This window comes from Hemiscyllium ocellatum, chromosome 9 (genome assembly GCF_020745735.1).
Source record: "Hemiscyllium ocellatum isolate sHemOce1 chromosome 9, sHemOce1.pat.X.cur, whole genome shotgun sequence".
NCBI classification, from domain to species: domain Eukaryota; kingdom Metazoa; phylum Chordata; class Chondrichthyes; order Orectolobiformes; family Hemiscylliidae; genus Hemiscyllium; species Hemiscyllium ocellatum.
Genome location: NC_083409.1, coordinates 70,321,404 through 70,341,200, shown reverse-complemented (window position 1 = coordinate 70,341,200; position 19,797 = coordinate 70,321,404). Strand labels below are relative to the sequence as shown.

The following is a 19,797-nucleotide window of genomic DNA, read 5'->3' as shown; positions in this document are numbered from 1 at the left end:
GGCCTTTCTGTTCTTTTGAACTTCCTCTTAACCTGATGTTGTATTCTTTTTTCAGATTTTATTTCAACTCTTTATCTTTCACTTCCTCCAGTTCAGCCTTCTGATCGATTAAAACACCAGGGATCAGTCTTTTGACAATATTGAATATTTTAAGCTGTAATTTACAGCTATAGCATATGGATATAACTGATAAAACTTAATCAATTTTCTCCAAGATCTAAAGTTTCTCATAATTACTGAAACTCCCTGGTGATATTTTAATTTTCTAGTTTGTGATAGAATGCAGCACACAGGAACCAAGCTGCAACAACATTTCTTATTTTAAATTTAAATTTTCTTCTTTAAATTACAGCAAGTAGTCTTCTCAATGCAACATGTATAATAGTTATTTTCATAAAACTTATTATGCTCAATTTTACAATGTCATGTAATTCTCAGTAGCTGTCCTTTGAATTTTAACTACTCTAGGTTCCAGGTTCCAATTGCATAAGCCCTCCACGTTCATTATCAGAGCTCAAGGAATAGATATTTTCAGCATAGTTAATGTTAATATTTTTCATTCAGAGGATGTAGGCATCATTGGCAAGACCAACATTTATTGCCCTTGAGATGTTGGCAGATAGCCATATTGTCAGATTTCTGTGGTCTTTGTGATGAAGGTGGTATTTTCATTTATTCATTTTGTGGGATGTGAGCATCGCTGGCTGGCCAGCACTTATTGTCCGTCCCTAGTTGCGCTTGAGAAGTCGGTGGTAAGCTGTCTTCTTGAACCGCTGTGTCCACCTGCTGAAGGTTGACTCGCACTGCCATTAGGGAGAGAATTCCAGGATTTTAACCCAGTGACAGTGAAGGAACAGTGATACATTTCCAAATCAGGATGGTGAGTGATTTGGAGGGGTACTTGAAGATGGTGGTGTTCTCCATATATCTGCTGCCCTTGTCCTTCTAAATGGAAATGGTATTGTCTGAGGATCTTTAGTAAAATTTTGCAGTGCATCTTATGGATAGTACACACTGCTGCTACTGAGCATTGGTGGTGGAGGGAGTGGATACTTGTGGATGTGGTGCCAATCAAGCAGACTGCTTTGTCCAATGGTGTCAAGCTTCTTGAGCGTTGCTGGAGTTGAGTCATTCAGGCAAGTGGGGAATATTCCATCACATTGCTGACTTGTACCTTGAAGGTGGTGGACAGGCTTTGAGGAGTCAGGAGTTGACTTACTCACTGCAGTATTGCTGGCCTCTGACCTACTCTTGTAGCCACAGTGTTTTTGTGGTGAGTCCAGTTGAGTTTTTGGTCAATGATAACTCCTAGGATGTTGATAGTGGGGGGATTCAATGATGGTAACACCATTAAAAGTCAAGGGGCAGTGGTTAGATTGTCTTTTATTGGTGACGGTCATTGCCTAGCATTTGTGTGATGTGAGTGTTACTTGCCACTTGTCAGGAGCGGAATGGCCCTGGTGGAACCCAAACTGAACATCACTGAACGGATTATTGCTGAGCAGGTGCTGCATGATAGCATTGTTGATGGCACTTTACTGATGATTGGCATTCTCCTGTGCTCCAAGATGAATGATGAGAAAAAAAATTGTGGCTCTTAGAGCTGGTCTTTCTTTCAGGTATTTTAGGGGTTGGAGTTGATTTCCTTGAATTCCAGGAGCAGTAATACAGTTTTATAAACAGATGTATTGTTTTGGAACTTTGGGGGAAAAAAATCAAAACAACAGCCCCTTTAAAAGGAAGAAGAGAGACAAAGTCAGAGACCACATGGTCAGATTGAGAGATTGAGAGAGAGAGACCTAACCTGCTGTCTGACACGGCACTGAATATGCGCAGCTACTGCCTTTGCTGTTTGAGTTCAAGTATTTATGGACACCAGAGTGCATCTAAAAAAAATTAACAAGCGCCAAAAATCACATCTGACCTTGGAGGAACCTGCGTGGGAGAGCTCACAGCATAGGAACAGCTAAGTCACTAGTTTTTAAGTATAACCTTGCTGATTTTTTGTTTTGTACGTCTACAATAGTGAGTAGAGGAGGTTCTTTTTGATTATATGTTTTATTGAGATCTGAATCTTAATTGAAATTTTAAAATATCGAACTGAGGTACTAAGTTGGCTTGGAGCAGTGTAAAAGAGTAGTAAGATGGTGCTAATTTCTGGGTTTGTAGATTGTTGAGGTGCAAAGAAGGGCTTTCGTAGAGTGATATATTCTTCCTGTCAGATGTGGGAGATTAGGGAGAGTTTTCATGTTACTGACGATTATGTCTGCAGTAAGCGTGTTTGATTGTGAATCCTATCATATTGCATGGATTGGTTGGAGTGACAGTTATAGGTAATGAGGAATTTAGAGGATTTAGGGGATGTGAAGGATGACAATTATAGGAAGGGAGAAAAACCACAGATACAGTCAGGTAGATGGGTTACCTCCAGGAAAGGTAAGAGAGGGAGGCAGTTAATGCAGGAGTCTCCTGTAATATCCTTACCTCAAAACAGGATGCTGGTTTGGAAAGTGTAGGGAGTGATAGATTCTCAGGGGAATGTAGCATGAACAGCCAAGTTTCTGGTACTGAGACTGGCACTAATATAACGAGGGATGCATCAGGTTCCAAGCGATCAATTGTAAGAGGGGACTCACTAGTCAGAGGCACAAACAAACATTTCTGCAGTTGACAGCGAAAAATCAGAATAGTGTGTTGCCTCCCTGGTGTCAGGATCAAGGATGTCTCAGAGAAGGTGCAGTATATTCTCAAAGGGGAGTGGAAGCAGAAGGAGGTTGTTGTATGCACTGGAACGAATGACATAGGAAGGAAAAATAATGAGATTCTGAAGGGAGAATATAGAACATTAGACAGGAATTTAAAAAGTCGGTCTTTGAGAGGAGTAATATCAGGATTACTCCCAAAGCCAAGAGCAGGCGAGGGTAGGAATAGGCAGATAGAGTAGATGAATGAATGGGTGAGGAGCTGGTGCAGGGGGAAAAGGATTCACATTTTTGGATCATTGGAATCACCTCTGTGGTAGAAGTGACCTGTACAGAAGGATGGATTGCACCTGAATTGGAAGGGGACTAATATACTGGCAGGGAGATTTGCTCGAGCTGCTCAGGCGGATTTAAACTGGTAAGGTGAGGGTGTGGGACCCAGAGAGTTAGTGAGGAAAGAGATCAATCTGAGATTGGTACAGTTGGGAAAAGAACTAAGTCAAACAGTCAGGTCAGGCAAGAACAAAGCAGAGAACAAGGTAGAACTGATAAATTAAACTGCATTTATTTCAATGCAAGAGACCTAATAGGGAAGGCAGATGAACTCAGTGCATGATTAGGAACATGGGACTGGGATATCATAGATTACAAATGCTATAAGAAGGACAGAAAGGGGGGCAAGAGAGGAGGGGAGTGGCATTTTTGTTAAGGGATAACATTACAGTTGTACTTAGAGAGGATACTCCTGGGAATACATCCAGGGAAGTTATTTGTGTGCAATTGAGTAATAATAAAGGGATAATGACCTTATTAGGATTGTACTGTAAACGCCCCTCCCCCCACCCCACCCCTGTAGTGAGCAGGAAATTGAGAAACAAACTTGCAAGGAGATCTCAGTTATCTATAAGAATAATAGAGTGGTAATGGTAAGGAATTTTAACTTTCCAAACATAGACTGGGTAGTGTTAAGGGTTTAGATGAAGAGGAACGTGATAAGAGTGTGTGAGAAAACTTTCTGATTCAGTATGTGGATGTATCAACTACAGAAGGTGCATGACTTGACCTACTCTTGAGAAATAAGGCAGAGCAAGTGACTGAGATGTCTGTTGGGGATCACTTTGGGGCCAATGACCATAATTCTATTAGTTTTAAAATAGTGATGGAAAAGGATAGACTGGATCTAAAAATTAAAGTTCTAAATTGGAGGAAGGCTAATTTTGACAATATTAGGCAAAAGCTTTCAAAAGTTGATTGGGGGCAGATGTTCATAGATAAAGAAAATGGGAAATGTTCAAAAGTGAGATAACGAGACTCCACAGAAATTATGTTCCTGTTGGGATAAAAGGCAAGGCTGGTAGGTGTAAGGAATGCTTGATGATTAGAGAAATTGAGGTTTTGGGTAAGAGAAAGAAGGAAGGGTATATCAGGACAGCAGAGATGGAATAAATCTTTAGAAGAGTATAAAGTCAGTATAAGTTTACTGAAGACGGAAATCAGAAGGGCAAAATGGGGACATGAGGTGGCTTTGGTAAATAGGATTAAAGAGAATTCAAAGGAATTTTATCAATACATTAAGGACAAAAGGGTAACTAAGGAGAGAATAGGGGCCCTCACCAATCAGCAAGACAGCCTATGTATGGAACAGCAGGAGATAGGGGAGATATTAAATGAGTATTTTGCATCAGCGTTTAATGTAGAGAAGCACGTGGAAGATATAGAATGTGGGGAAAAAGATGGTGACATCTTGAAAATGTCCATATTACAGAGAAGGAGATGCTGTATGTCTTAAAATGCATCAAGGTGGATCAGGACCTGATCAGGTGTACTCTAGTACTCTGTGGGAAGCTAGGGAAATGATTGCTGGACTCCTTGCTGAGATATTTGTAGCATCGATAGTCATAGGTGAGATGCTAGATGGTAAGGAAAAGCCAGGGAACTATAGCTAATATCAGTGGTGGCCAAGTGGTGAAGGGAATCCTGAGGGACAGTATTTACATGTATTTGAATAGGAGAATGTGTGGACTACAGATGCTGGAGATCAGAGCTGAAAATGTGTTGCTGGAAAAGCGCAGCAGGTCAGGCAGCATCCAAGGAGCAGGAGAATCGATGTTTTGGGCATGAGCGATTCCTAAAGAAGGGCTCATGCCCGAAACGTCGATTCTCCTGCTCCTTGGATGCTGCCTGACCTGCTGCGCTTTTCCAGCAACACATTTTCAGCATGTATTTGAATAGGCAAGGATTGATTAGGGGTAGTTGATGTGGCTTTGTGAGTGAGAAATCATGTCTCCCTAAGTTAATTGAGCTTTTTGAAAATGATCTGAATGGACTTCAGTAAGGTGTTCGACAAAGTTCCTCATAGTAGACTGGTTAGCAAGGTTAAGTTGCACGGATTACAGAGAGAACTAGCCATTTGGATACAGAACTGACTTGAAGGCAGAAAACAAAGGGTGATAGTGAAGGGTTGTTTTTCAGACTGGAGGCCTGTGACCAGTAGTGTGCCAGAAGGATCGGCGCTGAGTCCACTACTTTTTGTCCTTTATATAAATGATTTGGATGTGAGCTTAATGTTAGTACATTTGCAGATGACACCAAAATTAGAGGTGTACTGGACAGCAAGAAAAGTTACCTCAGCGAACAATGGGACTTGATCAGGTGGGCAGATGGGCTGAGGAGTGGCAGATGGAATTTAATTTAGATAAATGTGAGGTGCTACATTTTGTGTAGGAAAATCAGGATAGGACTTATATTCTTAATGGTAAGGCTGACCAAGGAGACCTTGGAGTGCAGGTTCATAGTTCCTTGAAAGTGGAGTCATCCAGCATTCCTTACACTTACCAACCTTGCCTTCCACCCAAACAGGAACATACTGTCTCTGGACTCTTAAATATCTCATTTTTGAAGGCTTCCAAATTTTCAACCACCCTTTTACCTATGATTATCCAGCCCAAATCAACTTTTGAAAGTTCTTTCTGAATACCATCAGAATTGGCCTTCCTCCAATTGGATAGTGAAGGCGTTTGATATGCTTTCTTTTATTGATCAGAGCATTGAATATAGGAGTTGTTAGGTCATGTAGCGGCTGTACAGGAAATTGGATAGGCCACTTTTGGAATATTGGTGTGTGCAATTCTGGTCATAGAGGGCATAGGTTTAGGGTGAGAGGGGAAAGATTTAAAAGGAATCTAAGGGGGGACAACTTCACATAAAAGTTGGTTCATGTATGGAATGAACTGCCAGAGGAAGTGGTGGAGCTTGGTACAATTATTGCATTTAAATGGTATTTTGGCTGGGTATATCAATCAGAAGGGTTCAGAGGGTATAGGTCAACTGCTGACAAATGGGACTAGCTTAATTTAGCATATCTGGTTGGCATGGACAGGTTGGTCCGAATGGTCTGTTTCCATGCTATACATCTCTATGACTCTATGACGTATGGGGCAGTAATTGATCGGGTTAGATTAGTCCTGCTTTTTATTTACAGGACTACAGGACACACTTGGGCAACTTTCCACATTGTTGGGTAGATGCCAGTGTTATAACTGTACTAGAACAGCTTGGCAATGTTAGTATGCATTTCAAGAAGGCAAGAATACAAGTACAAAGATGTACCTCTGAGGCTGTATAAGGCGATGGTCAGATGCCATATGCATCTCGATCAAGTCCCTGATGCCTGGCACCACATAGTCATCTACTGCCTGGGCTGGTGACTCATCTCTATCAGTCCTCTGAGTGCCAGCTGCATGAGCCATTTCTTCCATGGTCAGCTGAGGAGCTGTCATTGTGAAGTGCTCACCAGATTGTGGCCCTGCAGAGATATTAGTATCCAGGCTGGTGGGGAGTAAAGGAGGCATCTTGCCAATGCTTCTTCTGAATCTTTCGGTACTCTCAGCTTCAGAAGTCCAGAAGGGCAGTTCTTCCACAATTGGCTGCTTCTCCACAGACATCATGGGTGGGCTTTCAGAGCTTGCAATGCAAAGAGAGAAAAAGTGTCTAGTGGTGTCCCATGATTGAGAGTAATAGCGGGATTAATGGAAGAATGATGCTTACTTATTTGGCAGGACATGCATGTTTCAATGTCCCCCACAGGAGCAGTCCTGATACTTTTATTCCAAGGGCAGGATTCTCTCCTTGTAGAGTCTGAGGATAAAAATGTGGGCACCATTCACCCTACCTATATGAACTCTTTGTGCCCTGTTATGGGCTGTCCTGTGATAAAAAGAAAAAAGGGAAAAGAGTGACTTGATAGTGGGTGCAAGCCTGTTAGCACTGATGCATTTAAGTGAAAGATAGTGAGATGTACCAATGAACTGAGAAGGCATTACAAAGGGCATGCAGGGCTGATGGTGTGAGAGGCTGAGGCTGCAGAGTGAGGAAATGTGTTGCTAACAACTGTCAGAGTGGTGGACCATGAACCTTGTGAAGAGGTATGTGCAGTGGCAGTGATAGAGAAAAGACCATGGCACTTCCTGTAGCAGAGACTTTTGCTGACCATTCCTCTATTCTACAATAACATTGATCCTGGCGGCAACCTCAAATCAAGCTTCTCAGGGCTGATGGCGTAGACTCCTTTAATGGTCATCTAGGAAGAGGGACCTTATTGTTGCACCATCCCATTTGCCCGAACCTCAAGGTTGCTGTCGGAGAAACTCAATACCATCTTCTCCTGCTGTGACATCTTGTGCATACCTACCTGATCAAGTAGGGCAGCATCAGAATGGTAGTGATGATTCATCTGGGCTCACAGTAGTGTTTTAAAGATAATGCATACATAAGGGATCCCAATCTTTCAACGGATATCCATACGTAATTGTTAAGATTGGTTTGGTAAGATATGGTGAGAAAATCTGGTAGCCCTCATGATAAGAAACTCTCCAGAAAACTTGACCCAACTTGGACTTAGCCAAAAAAATACATGAATGAGCCCTATGTTTCTATATTCAGCTGTGTTCCACTCTCATCCCAGCAGCAGAATGAATGCCAAAAAGTGCAAAAGTATGGGAAAACCCGAGATAATTTTAGATTGCTTTAGTAATAACCAGCATGAATACAATGGGCAGAAGCCTGGTTGTTTAGTAATGGGTGGATTTTGCAGTGATTCTACTTTGATGATAAAGATTTGGAATAATTTCGCTGTTAATCTGGGTCAGTGCTATGTTAGTTCAATCTGCAAAATATTAAATGATTGCATAAGCAGTTTGCTGAGCTAACACAAGGTTTTGATACTTTGAATTTATATAGTTGAAAGTGAATGTATCTAAATTGGGGTTGTATGCAGATTCTTTCCATAAACTGTCATCAGATCAGCTCTAGGCTTGCTTAGAGTAGTGAGTGACAAAGGTATGGCTCAGAATTCAGAGAATGAATTAGATGGGATTTGATTTCTTCTCATCACACATACCTAAGTACAGTGAAAAATTTTGTTTTGCGTGCAGTACAGACAGATTATAACATACAAGAACATACAGACCATAGGGTGAACAGAGCGAGGCATACAAAGTTATGGCTGGCCAGGAGATGTTCAAAAGTAAGATCAGCATTAGATTTTAAATTTGAGAGGTCTATTCAACAGTGAGAAAGAAGCTGTTCTTATACCTGTTGAACTGCATATAATGAAATACTTAGCTCCAGTGAGCAGCAATAGACAGTGGTGGGACTATCCAAGTTGGACCAGCTGTATATATTGTGGCTGCAGCAGCACATCAAAAACTGGGAATAATTTGACAGGCAACTCATCTCCTGACTCCCAAAGGCCTCTCCCTACCATCTCCAAGGCATGAATCTCCAAGGTAGGGTTCTCAAAAGTGAGAGTTACAGGCAGGTGTAGCTGCAGATGTCACTGCAGGATGAAGTGTTGCCACACTGGGGACAGGGTCAAGGATATCACTGAATGGCCACAGGACAGTCAGAGGTCGTATTTCATATTAGTATCAACAACATAGGTGGAAAGAGAGATGAGGTCCTGCAATAAGAATTTAGGGAACTAGGTCACAGATTGAAAAATAGGACCTCAAAGGTTGTAATCTCTAGAATAGTCCACGTGCTACGTGCTAGTGAGTATAGGAATTGGCGAAGAGATTGTGTGGCTGAAGAGTTGGTTCAGGTGGAAGGGTTTTCAATTCCTGGATCTGCTTCTGAGGAAGGTGAGATCTGTACAAATCCAGCGGGAAGTATCTGAGCTTCAATGGGACCAACATCCTTGTGAGGAGGGGGAGGGTAGGCCTGTAACTGTTGGAGGGGATTTAAACTAATTTCGCAGGGGAATGGGATAAGCGTGGAGCTACAGTAGTAGGTGATGCACAGACCGTGTGGGCAAAAGTCAAGTCAGGTAGAACATAATTAGTCAAGACATAAGAGAGCTTTGCAATGTTCTGTTGGTATTTATGTTAAAACAAAGAGTCCTGCAAGTAAGACAGATGAATTGAGGGTGCTGATTATCACGTGGATATGACATCAATACTGGAGGGGCAGAATGAGCCGCTCAATATTCTGGGGTGTAGAAAACTCAGGTGAGAGAAGCCAGGGTGTAAAAGAAGAGGTAATGTTCCAATATTGATCAGAGTTTATTATTGAAATTAAAAGGATGATATGTTAGAAGGGTCAACAGTGGAGACACTATGGTAGAATGTAAAACAAAAAGGGAGCAAACACATTGTTGGCAGTGTACTATAGATCCCAAAACAGTCAGAGAGAAATAGAAGGGCAGATATGTCAGCAAATTTCAAAGATGTTTAATTACAATAATCAAAAATAGTAATATTAGCTGAGATAGCTAAAGTGATGGTGTAATTTTTAAAATGTATCCAAAACAGCTTTTTAGCCAACATTGAGAAATTCCTATATAGTCCAGGGTAAGACTTAATTTTAGGAAGCAAGGCTGGGAAAGCAGTAGAAGTGTCAGTGAAAGAGCATTCCGGTAAGGTTGAATGAAGTAATGGAAAGGACAAAAATGAACCATAACGGTTTTGAATTAGAGGAAGGCCAACTTTAATACAGTAAGACAGAATCTGACCAAGGTGGATTGAGAGAAGCTGTTTGTAAGAAAATCTACACCAGAGTAGTGGGAGTGTTTCAAAAAATAAGTCCTGAAAATGCAGGGTGAACATATTCCCATAAAGCTGGAGTGGGACCAGAAATGTCAGGGACCTCATGAACAATCCTGGAGACTTATAGAAAATGCAGGGGATTACTTAAATTTAAATTATGCAAGTGAAAATGAAAAAAAAACACTGGTGTGTAAAATAAAGGATAATCCAAAGGTGTTTTAGCAAAAGGATATCCAGAGAAAGAATTGGACCTGTTAGGGACATAAGTGCCAAATCGTTGATCAAACTGGGGGATCTGGATGAGGTTTTAAAGAAGTACTTTACATCTGTATCAACAATACAGAAGAATGATGTAGATATTGAAATCAGGGAGGAGGAGGACAGGGGTTTATTTGAACAAGTTACAGTTGAGAGGGAAGGCTTTTGGAAGCTTAAAACTGGATAAGTCTCGGGCCCATATGAACTGTGTCTCAAGCTGCTGTGGAAAACAAGGGAAGAGGATTTCAGGTACCCTGACATTAATTTTCAAATCCTCTCTGGCCACAGGAAGGGTGCCAGAAGTTGCTAGAGGACTGGAAGACAGCTAATTTGATACCATTATTGGAAAGAAATTAGATTAGATTAGACTTACAGTGTGGAAACAGGCCCTTCGGCCCAACAAGTCCACACCGACCCGCTGAAGCGCAACCCACCCATACCCCTACATTTACCCCTTACCTAACACTACGGGCAATTTAGCATAGCCAATTCACCTGACCCGCACATCTTTGGACTGTGGGAGGAAACCGGAGCACCCGGAGGAAACCCACGCAGACACGGGGAGAACGTGCAAACTCCACACAATCTGTCGCCTGAGTCGAATTGAACCCGGGTCTCAGGCGCTGTGAGGCAGCAGTGCTAACCACTATGCCACCGTGCCACCCACGAAATGGTAGGGATAAATCAGGGAACCATAGACCAGTGAATCTAACATCAGTGGTATAGCTCCTGTTGTAAAGATATTTAATGAACAGATTAATCTGCACTTGGACTGGCAAGGATTAATCAAGGATGGTCAGTGTGGCATTGTCAGGGGAAGATTGTGTCTGACGGGTTTGATTAAATGTTTTTGAGAAATTGATAAAATGTGTGGATAAGGGTAGTGCAGTGAATGTAATCTACATCGACTTCAGTTAACCTTTCAATAAGGTCTCATATGGGAGAGTGGTCAAGCCAGTAATAAATCAAAATCAAAATCAGCTAAGTGACTGGAATCATAGATTCCCTACAGTGTGGAAGCAGGTCATTCAGCCCATCAAGTCAATACTGCCCCTCTAGCACCCAGCACATTTGGTGAGCCCCACTCCCAACATTTAGGTACACCTCCTGGCTTCCAAGTCTTCTCCTGACTCTCAACAGTTACAACACCACTGCCTTTTTGGCATATCACCTCTTATCCCTACTCCAAAGTTGCTGGCTAACCCACAACTTGAAGGTAACAATGCTTTCCCTGATTCTTCCACCCAACTGCGTAAATTGATTACTGAGTAACCTTTGACCTATTCTGTCTATTGAAAATCCTGAAGCAAATTCTGTACTTGTTCCAAAACGGTATTGAATGTAATTAATAATTTGAGCAATGAAATGTAACAACTCCCTGAAACTACCCATTCCCTTAATGTTGCAGTATTCGCAGAATCCTAGCATGTACAATACAAAATGAATACAATACAAAATGAATACAATACAAAATGAATACAATAAGTGGATTTCGTTAGAAGTACCTAATTGTATGATATCTGGTCAAAGGCTCTCATTATGTCTGAATGCACCACATGTACTTAGTTTCTCTAATTTACCAAAACTTCTCAAAGAATTCCCTAAGTGGCATGATGGCTCAGCAGGTGGTTAGCACCAGGGACCTGATTCCAGCCTCAGTTGACTGTCTGTGTGGGTTTCCTCTGGGTGCTCCAGTTTCATCCCACAGTCCAAAGATATGCACGTTATTCCTGATGAAGGTCTTTTGCCCGAAACGTCGATTTCGCTGCTCCTTGGATGCTGCCTGAACTGTTGTGCTCTTCCAGCACCACTAATCCAGATATGCACGTTGGGTCTGTTCACCATATTAAATTGCCCATAGTATCCAGAGATATGCAGGATAGGTGGATTAGCCATAGAAAATACAGAATTACGGGATAGGGAAAGAGGGGGTGAATCTGGGTGGGATGCTGTTCTGAGAGTCGGTGTGGACATGATGAGCCAAATCGTCTGCTTCCACACTGAAAGGATTTTATGATTCTATGATTTGATATCCATGTTGGCGAAGGAAAGTTGTGTGGCATCTGTAACTTACTGAGTTTGCCACCCTCTGGTGAAAGTTAAAATCTACCCCTTTCTATCTCACCTAAATATATTCTCAGTTGCATCCATGTACATGCACTATTTCATGCTCTCATAATGACACATATATGCACTTTTCCTCACATACAGAATAAAGCTCACTATTACTCCTCTATGTTTAAGGTATAAGGTAACAGAAAGCTTTGTTAACTTTAGAAAGTAAAAGGTAAAGTGTAGGTAAAAAGTACCAACAGATATTTTGTCAGCTTAGACATTTCATGCACCATCAAAAATGAATTAATGAAACCTAAGAAACAGTGAGAAAAAAATGCAGAGATAAGCAGTTTTATCAAATAATAAGATAATGTGGCATAGTTGAGAGTGTCAGTCAAGTCAAAAAGTGTGATTATTCAAAATTGGACCTTCTGTTAATGAGGTCAGGAAATGGGTATATCAGCACATCAAGAGACAACTAATTCCTTTGTTTAGTCAAAGTTTGTGACATCAACTGATTTTCACATAACAGTCACAGTAAGAAGAGAAAATCATAATCAGGAGTCACAGAGGTTGTGGGATATGCCTGACTCACATCTAAGTGCTCTGAAGGCAACAACTCTACCACAGCAGAGTGAGCTACATGACCATGCTGGAAAAGAAGTGCATGAGAGAGCTCATACTCACCAGAATGAATGTGTGGTTGAATGAATATATTCTCTGCAGGCACAAATAACCATCAATATTAAGGTAGTACTGTCTGTGAAGGTCACTGCTGATCTCAATTATGACCAAAAGACCCACAGGAAAACATTTGAGCAGCAAGTGTCTTTGACCTTTGGTTAATTGATACTTTCTTTCTTGCATGATAAAAGGATGACTAACCAAGATATACTGAATATATATGAATTGCATTATGTTGTGTAGTGTTTCATGTATCTAATATGCCTTAGTGTTATCTTTCTGGACTTTGAAACTGTTTTAGTTGTATAATTAACTTGCAACATTGTTCTCTCATAGTTGAACGAATGCTTGCATCTTGAATACTTGAATAAAATTCAGTCTTCTGCACTGAATATTAAGGTGACCAAAACCAGCTGCCACCTTTGCCCTAGTCCGCCTTCTACTGAAGCCCTTATCCATGCCTTTTTTACTACCAGATTCAAACATTGTAAAGCTCGCCTGGTGTCCCATTCTCTATCCTCTGTAAGCTTCAGTTCATCTGCTTCTGGTGCTATATCTTGTATCACTTGACTGTTTCCCCTGTCCCAGCAAGCCTACTTTAACTTATGGTTCTCACAACACCACAAATGTAATATTGTAAGTTTCTGTTTGAATTCCTTTTGTGGTCCTACTCTTCCGTTGTTCTGTAATTTCCTTCAGAACTCCAGCTGCAGATCCTGTCTATTACCTGCCAAACTGTATTTTGTCTGACTTTTTTGCAATCCATTCCTTTTACTACTCCTATAGGCAGCTGTCACTTTAACCTTGTAGGTCTCACGTTAGGATTCCTTCCCAAATCTTCCATTTCTCCACCTCTTGCTCCTCCTGTAGCCCTGCCTTAATGCTAATCTCTTCAACAGTTCTGTCACCATTCCTAAAATTATTTTCTGTAACTCAATGCCAAGAATTAGCATTTATATATTGCTATTAACATGGAAAAATATCCCACGGCTCTCTGCAAAAACATAATCTAACAACATTTTTGACTGAAACATTAAATGGGGCTCCATCTTCTTGGATGTAAAAGATCCTATGGCATATTTGAAAGAAGAACAGGAGAGATATCATAGTGCCCTCGCAATATGCATTCCTCAGTACTCTTCCATGTTGAATGCCACTTGGAGGAAGCACTGAGAGTTGCATAGCCACAGGATGGGTGGAGGTCTTTAATGTTCATCACATTCAGTACCACTACTGCTGACTCAGTTACTAGACCAGTCTGTGGTAGTGGTGAGAGAATTCGCAATGGAATGAATTATCCCTGACCTCATCCTCAACAAGCTACTTGACATTCATACTGTAGCAGTATGATTCGCCACTACACATCCCAGTGGAGATGAAGTCCCATCCTCACATTGAGGATTACCCTGTATTGTGTTGTGTGGCACTACCTCTTTGCAGAGAGTTAGAGTTTGTCTGGTTGGAGATAGGGATTGCCTGGCACTCTTATGGAGCAAATGTTACTCCAGCCCAACCCTGAATAATGTCCCAGTCATGGTGTGCATAGACACAAGGTACTTTAATAATCAAGAATAAAACAAATAACTGTGGCTGCAGGAAATCTGAAACAAAAAGTGAAATTTCTGAAGAAACTCAACAAGTATGGCAGCATCTGTGGAGAGAAAACAGTGTTGACACTTTGAGTGTGATGTCCCTTCTTCAGAACCAGCAGCTCCAGCAATATCTGATTTTTGTTTAATATGTTTGTTGGAAGTTGTGAATGGTATTAGTTAGTAGCATTAGCACTGTACAAATATCCTAACTTCTGAACTTATGATCAAGGGAACATTATTGGTAACACAGTGAAGGTGGTTGGACCCAGGGCACTACCCTGAAGAACACCTATGGTAAAATCCTAGAAATGAGATGATTGGTCGACAACTTTTTGTATTCAACATGACCCTAACCAGTGCTGAATGTTCATATTGATCACCATTGACTTCAATTTTCTTTTGGGTCCTTGCTGCCACAATTGGTGAAATGGTATCTTGAAATCAAAAGTAATAATTCTCACCTCATGCCTAGGATGCAGAACTTTTATTCATGTTTGTACCAGCAGATGTTAGTGAAATTTATTGGGTCACAAAATTTCATGAAAAATCCACTTCCTTTGGAAGGCATTTTAGCTCTTCATTTACAAAGATCCAACCTTGAAACAAATTGTTTCAATGATTGCTCATTTTTTGAAGTTCAATTTTTCCTTTGAAACTGAATTCCTCTCAATTCCTGAGACTGCTCCTCAGCACCAACTCTCAGGCATGTTATTTAGCTTCACTAAGCGACCCATTGCATTTTTCTGAGCTCCAATACTTCTTAGCTACATCAAACAAATGCTTCCTGTAGCTTTCTTTATCCCCACTTTCCACTATGCTGAATTATCAATGGCTTTCTAACTTTCTGGAACCTACTGACAGCACTTATGGTGTCTGATATCATTTTGTGTCAGTTACTGTTCTAGTTTCAAATTGCAACTCACTTCTCCCACTTACAAGTTGATAAATTGGAACCAGAGCCTTGTTGAGTTCCATCCATCTCCATGGCTCTGGACTATCCTTCACCTGGTTTTTGATTTAGTATCCCTTGTTGATATTTTACCGCCTTTTAAAATTCAGTGAATGTTTTTAATATAATGTAGCTCCAGCTCCCAAACAAAGCAACTACCTATCATAAAAAGCAGTGGAGTCTGCATCATCAAATGTATTCAATGCTGACAGATTTTCAATCTACAAAGGAATCAAGGGTTATGCAAAGCAGGTGGAAGAATGGAGTTCAGGCTTATTCAGTTTGGCTGCAATCTTACATAATGGCAGAGCAGACTCAATGGGCCAAATGAATCACTCCTCTTATTTATGTCCATAAATTCTTATGTTCAGGATGCATAAGTTGGGATAAATGGGGAAGTTTTTCAAGTTGGCAGGCATTATTTAATGGGGTGCTGCCAGAACAGTGTTGCTGTGTTAACTATTTACAATCTGTATTCCTGGCTTAGTTGAAGAGACTGAGGGTAATGTACCGAAGGTTGTTGGTGATATAAAGTTATTTTCGAGTAAAAAATGAGGTCTGCAGATGCTGGAGATCACAGCTGCAAATGTGTTGCTGGTCAAAGCACAGCAGGTTAGGCAGCATCTCAGGAATAGAGAATTCGACCTACTTCGATCTCTGCCCCCAGCTCCAGCTCCAGCTCCAGTCCCACACCAGGTCCTAGCTCCCAGCCTTGCCGGATTTTCACCATCCCTCCAGATCTCCCCCTCTCTGAGGATGAAAGATCAGTCCTCAGCAGGGCCTCACCTTCGTTCCCCTACGCCCTCGGATTAATGAGTTCAACACGCGGCGAGATATTGAACAATTCTTCCGCCGCCTTCGCCTCCGTGCCTACTTTCACAACCAAGACTCCCGCCCACCCTCTGACGACCCCTTCTCCCGCCTCCAACACACCCCATCCACCTGGACACCCCGTGCAGGCCTCCTACCCGCCCTCGACCTCTTTATAGCCAACTGCCGCCGTGACATCAACCGACTCAACCTGTCCACCCCTCTCACCCACTCCAACCTCTCACCCTCAGAACGTGCAGCCCTCCACTCCCTCCGCTCCAATCCCAACCTCACCATCAAACCCGCAGACAAGGGAGGCGCGGTGGTAGTTTGGCGCACTGACCTGTACACCGCTGAAGCCAAACGCCAGCTCGCGGACGCCTCCTCTTATCGCCCCCTTGACCACGACCCCACCTCCCACCACCAAACCATCATCTCACAGACCATCCAGGACCTCATCACCTCAGGGGATCTCCCATCCACCGCCTCCAACCTCATAGTCCCACAACCCCGCACCGCCCGTTTCTACCTCCTGCCCAAAATCCACAAACCTGCCTGCCCCGGCCGACCCATTGTCTCAGCCTGCTCCTGCCCCACCGAACTCATCTCCCAATACCTCGACACGGTCCTGTCCCCTTTAGTCCAAGAACTCCCCACCTACGTTCGGGACACCACCCACGCCCTCCACCTCCTCCAGGATTTTCGCTTCCCCGGTCCCCAACGCCTTATTTTCACTATGGACATCCAGTCCCTGTACACCTCCATCCCCCATCACGAAGGACTCAAAGCCCTCCGCTTCTTCCTTTCCCGCCGCACTAACCAGTACCCTTCCACTGACACCCTCCTTCGACTGACTGAACTGGTCCTCACCCTGAATAACTTCTCTTTTCAATCCTCCCACTTCCTCCAAACTAAAGGAGTTGCCATGGGCACCCGCATGGGCCCCAGCTATGCCTGCCTCTTTGTAGGATATGTGGAACAGTCCATCTTCCGCAACTACACTGGCACCACCCCCCACCTTTTCCTCCGCTACATCGATGACTGTATCAGCGCTGCCTCGTGCTCCCACGAGGAGGTTGAACAGTTCATCAACTTTACTAACACCTTCCATCCCGACCTGAAATTCACCTGGACTGTCTCAGACTCCTCCCTCCCCTTCCTAGACCTTTCCATTTCTATCTCGGGCGACCGACTCAACACAGACATCTATTATAAACCGACTGACTCCCACAGCTACCTGGACTACACCTCCTCCCACCCTGCCCCCTGTAAAAACGCCATCCCATATTCCCAATTCCTTCGTCTCCGCCGCATCTGCTCCCAGGAGGACCAATTCCAACACCGCACAACCCAGATGGCCTCCTTCTTCAAGGACCGCAGATTCCCCCCAGACGTGATCGACGATGCCCTCCACCGCATCTCCTCCACTTCCCGCTCCTCCGCCCTTGAGCCCCGCTCCTCCAACCGCCACCAAGACAGAACCCCACTGGTTCTCACCTACCACCCCACCAACCTGCGCATACAACGGATTATCCGCCGCCATTTCCGCCACCTCCAAACGGACCCCACCACCAAGGATATATTTCCCTCCCCTCCCCTATCAGCGTTCCGCAAGGACCACTCCCTTCGTGACTCCCTTGTCAGATCCACACCCCCCACCAACCCAACCTCCACCCCCGGCACCTTCCCCTGCAACCGCAGGAAATGTAAAACTTGCGCCCACACCTCCACACTCACTTCCCTCCAAGGCCCCAAGGGATCCTTCCATATCCGCCACAAGTTCACCTGTACCTCCACACACATCATCTATTGCATCCGCTGCACCCGATGTGGCCTCCTCTATGTTGGTGAGACAGGCCGCTTACTTGCGGAACGCTTCAGAGAACACCTCTGGGCCGCCCGAACCAACCAACCCAATCACCCCGTGGCTCAACACTTTAACTCCCCCTCCCACTCCACCGAGGACATGCAGGTCCTTGGACTCCTCCACCGGCAGAACACAACTACACGACGGCTGGAGGAGGAGCGCCTCATCTTCCGCCTGGGAACCCTCCAACCACAAGGTATGAATTCAGATTTCTCCAGCTTCCTCATTTCCCCTCCCCCCACCTTGTCTCAGTCGGTTCCCTCAACTCAGCACCGCCCTCCTAACCTGCAATCCTCTTCCTGACCTCTCCGCCCCCACCCCACTCCGGCCTATCACCCTCACCTTGACCTCCTTCCACCTATCCCACCTCCATCGCCCCTCCCCCTAGTCCCTCCTCCCTACCTTTTATCTCAGCCGGCTTGGCTCTCTCTCTCTTATTCCTGATGAAGGGCTTATGCTCGAAACGTCGAATTCTCTATTCCTGAGATGCTGCCTAACCTGCTGTGCTTTGACCAGCAACACATTTGCAGATATAAAGTTATTTGGCAATATCAGCTATGAGCAAGACACTAACTGGCTACAAAGAGATATTAACTTATTAATATGGGCGGCATGGTGGCTCAGTCTTTCCCGCTGCTGCCTCACAGTGCCAGCAACCTGGGTTTGATTCCAGCCTTGGGACTCTGTCTATGTGGAGTTTGCACATTCTCCCCCTGTCTGCATGGGTTTCCTCCGGGCGCTCTGGTTTCCTCCCACAATCCAAAGATGTCCATGTCAGGTGAATTGGCCATGCTAAATTGCCCATAGCATTAGGTACATTAGTCTGGAGTAAATATATGGTCGGGTAATGGATCTGTGTGGGTTACTCTTCGGAGGGTCGGTGTGGACTTGTTGGGCCTGTTTCTATACTGTAGAGAATATAATCATGTTAAGATAGTAGCTAATAAGGAGTAGATAGATCCTAATGTGAAAAATACAATCGGTAAGTAAAGATAATAACACAGATCTTTGAAATCTGAACAAGTACTTCTATTACAACTCACAGTTCTAGCTTTTCATTTGGAACATGTGCTCCTTTTTAAAAATAATAGAAAAGCAGAATATTTTTTAAAAGGTTTGAACGTTTTAAATGTTGATTTCAAGCAGGCTTGGTGTACTTGTTCAAGAAACACAAGATGTTAGCATGCAGGAGCAGCAAGCAATTAGAAAGGCAAGTAGCATATTGCCCTCTATTGTCAGGGATTAGAGTATAAGATTGAAACAGTTATGTTAAAATTGTCAAAAGATAATTGTGCTGGCATTTTTCAAGAAGTTTAGCAGAGTTTAAAGGTACCTGAGTTGAATGCTTGGTATTGATCACCTGACTGATTATTGCTAGTCCCTCTTATGTAATCATGTGCTACCTCTTCCATCTAGACCTGTGCCTACAAAACAGAGTGAGAACTGCACTGCCAGTGGTCATTAAGATTGCTGTCATGTTAAGATTTCATGCCTCATCATCCATCCAATCTGGATTAAGCAACATCATGCATTACTGCATTAGGGATATCAAGGAGACATTGTGCTGAAGGGGAGGGGACTTCATTAGTCTACTCTTTCAGTATTGAGATGCTGGAAGAACAGGCATATGACTTTGCAAGAGTAGTGAAATCACAAAGGTGCTGCATACTCCAATACAACCTGACTACCACTCTAACAACCTGTCTTTGTTGCTAGTGCTCTCCATACTGGGCAACATCCTAGTGAACCTCCTCTGCACCCTCTCCAAAACATCCACATCCTTTAATGTGGCAAACAGAACTATATGCAGTATTCCAAATGTGGCTGAATCAAAGTC

General features: G+C 43.2%; 1 protein-coding gene across 1 annotated transcript in view; it reads left to right on the top strand.

The window, feature by feature from the left end:
• agbl4 (AGBL carboxypeptidase 4) overlaps nt 1-19,797 on the top strand; it is a 766,018-nt gene that overhangs the window by 716,343 nt on the left and 29,878 nt on the right. The gene's annotated exons all lie outside the window — the stretch shown is intronic.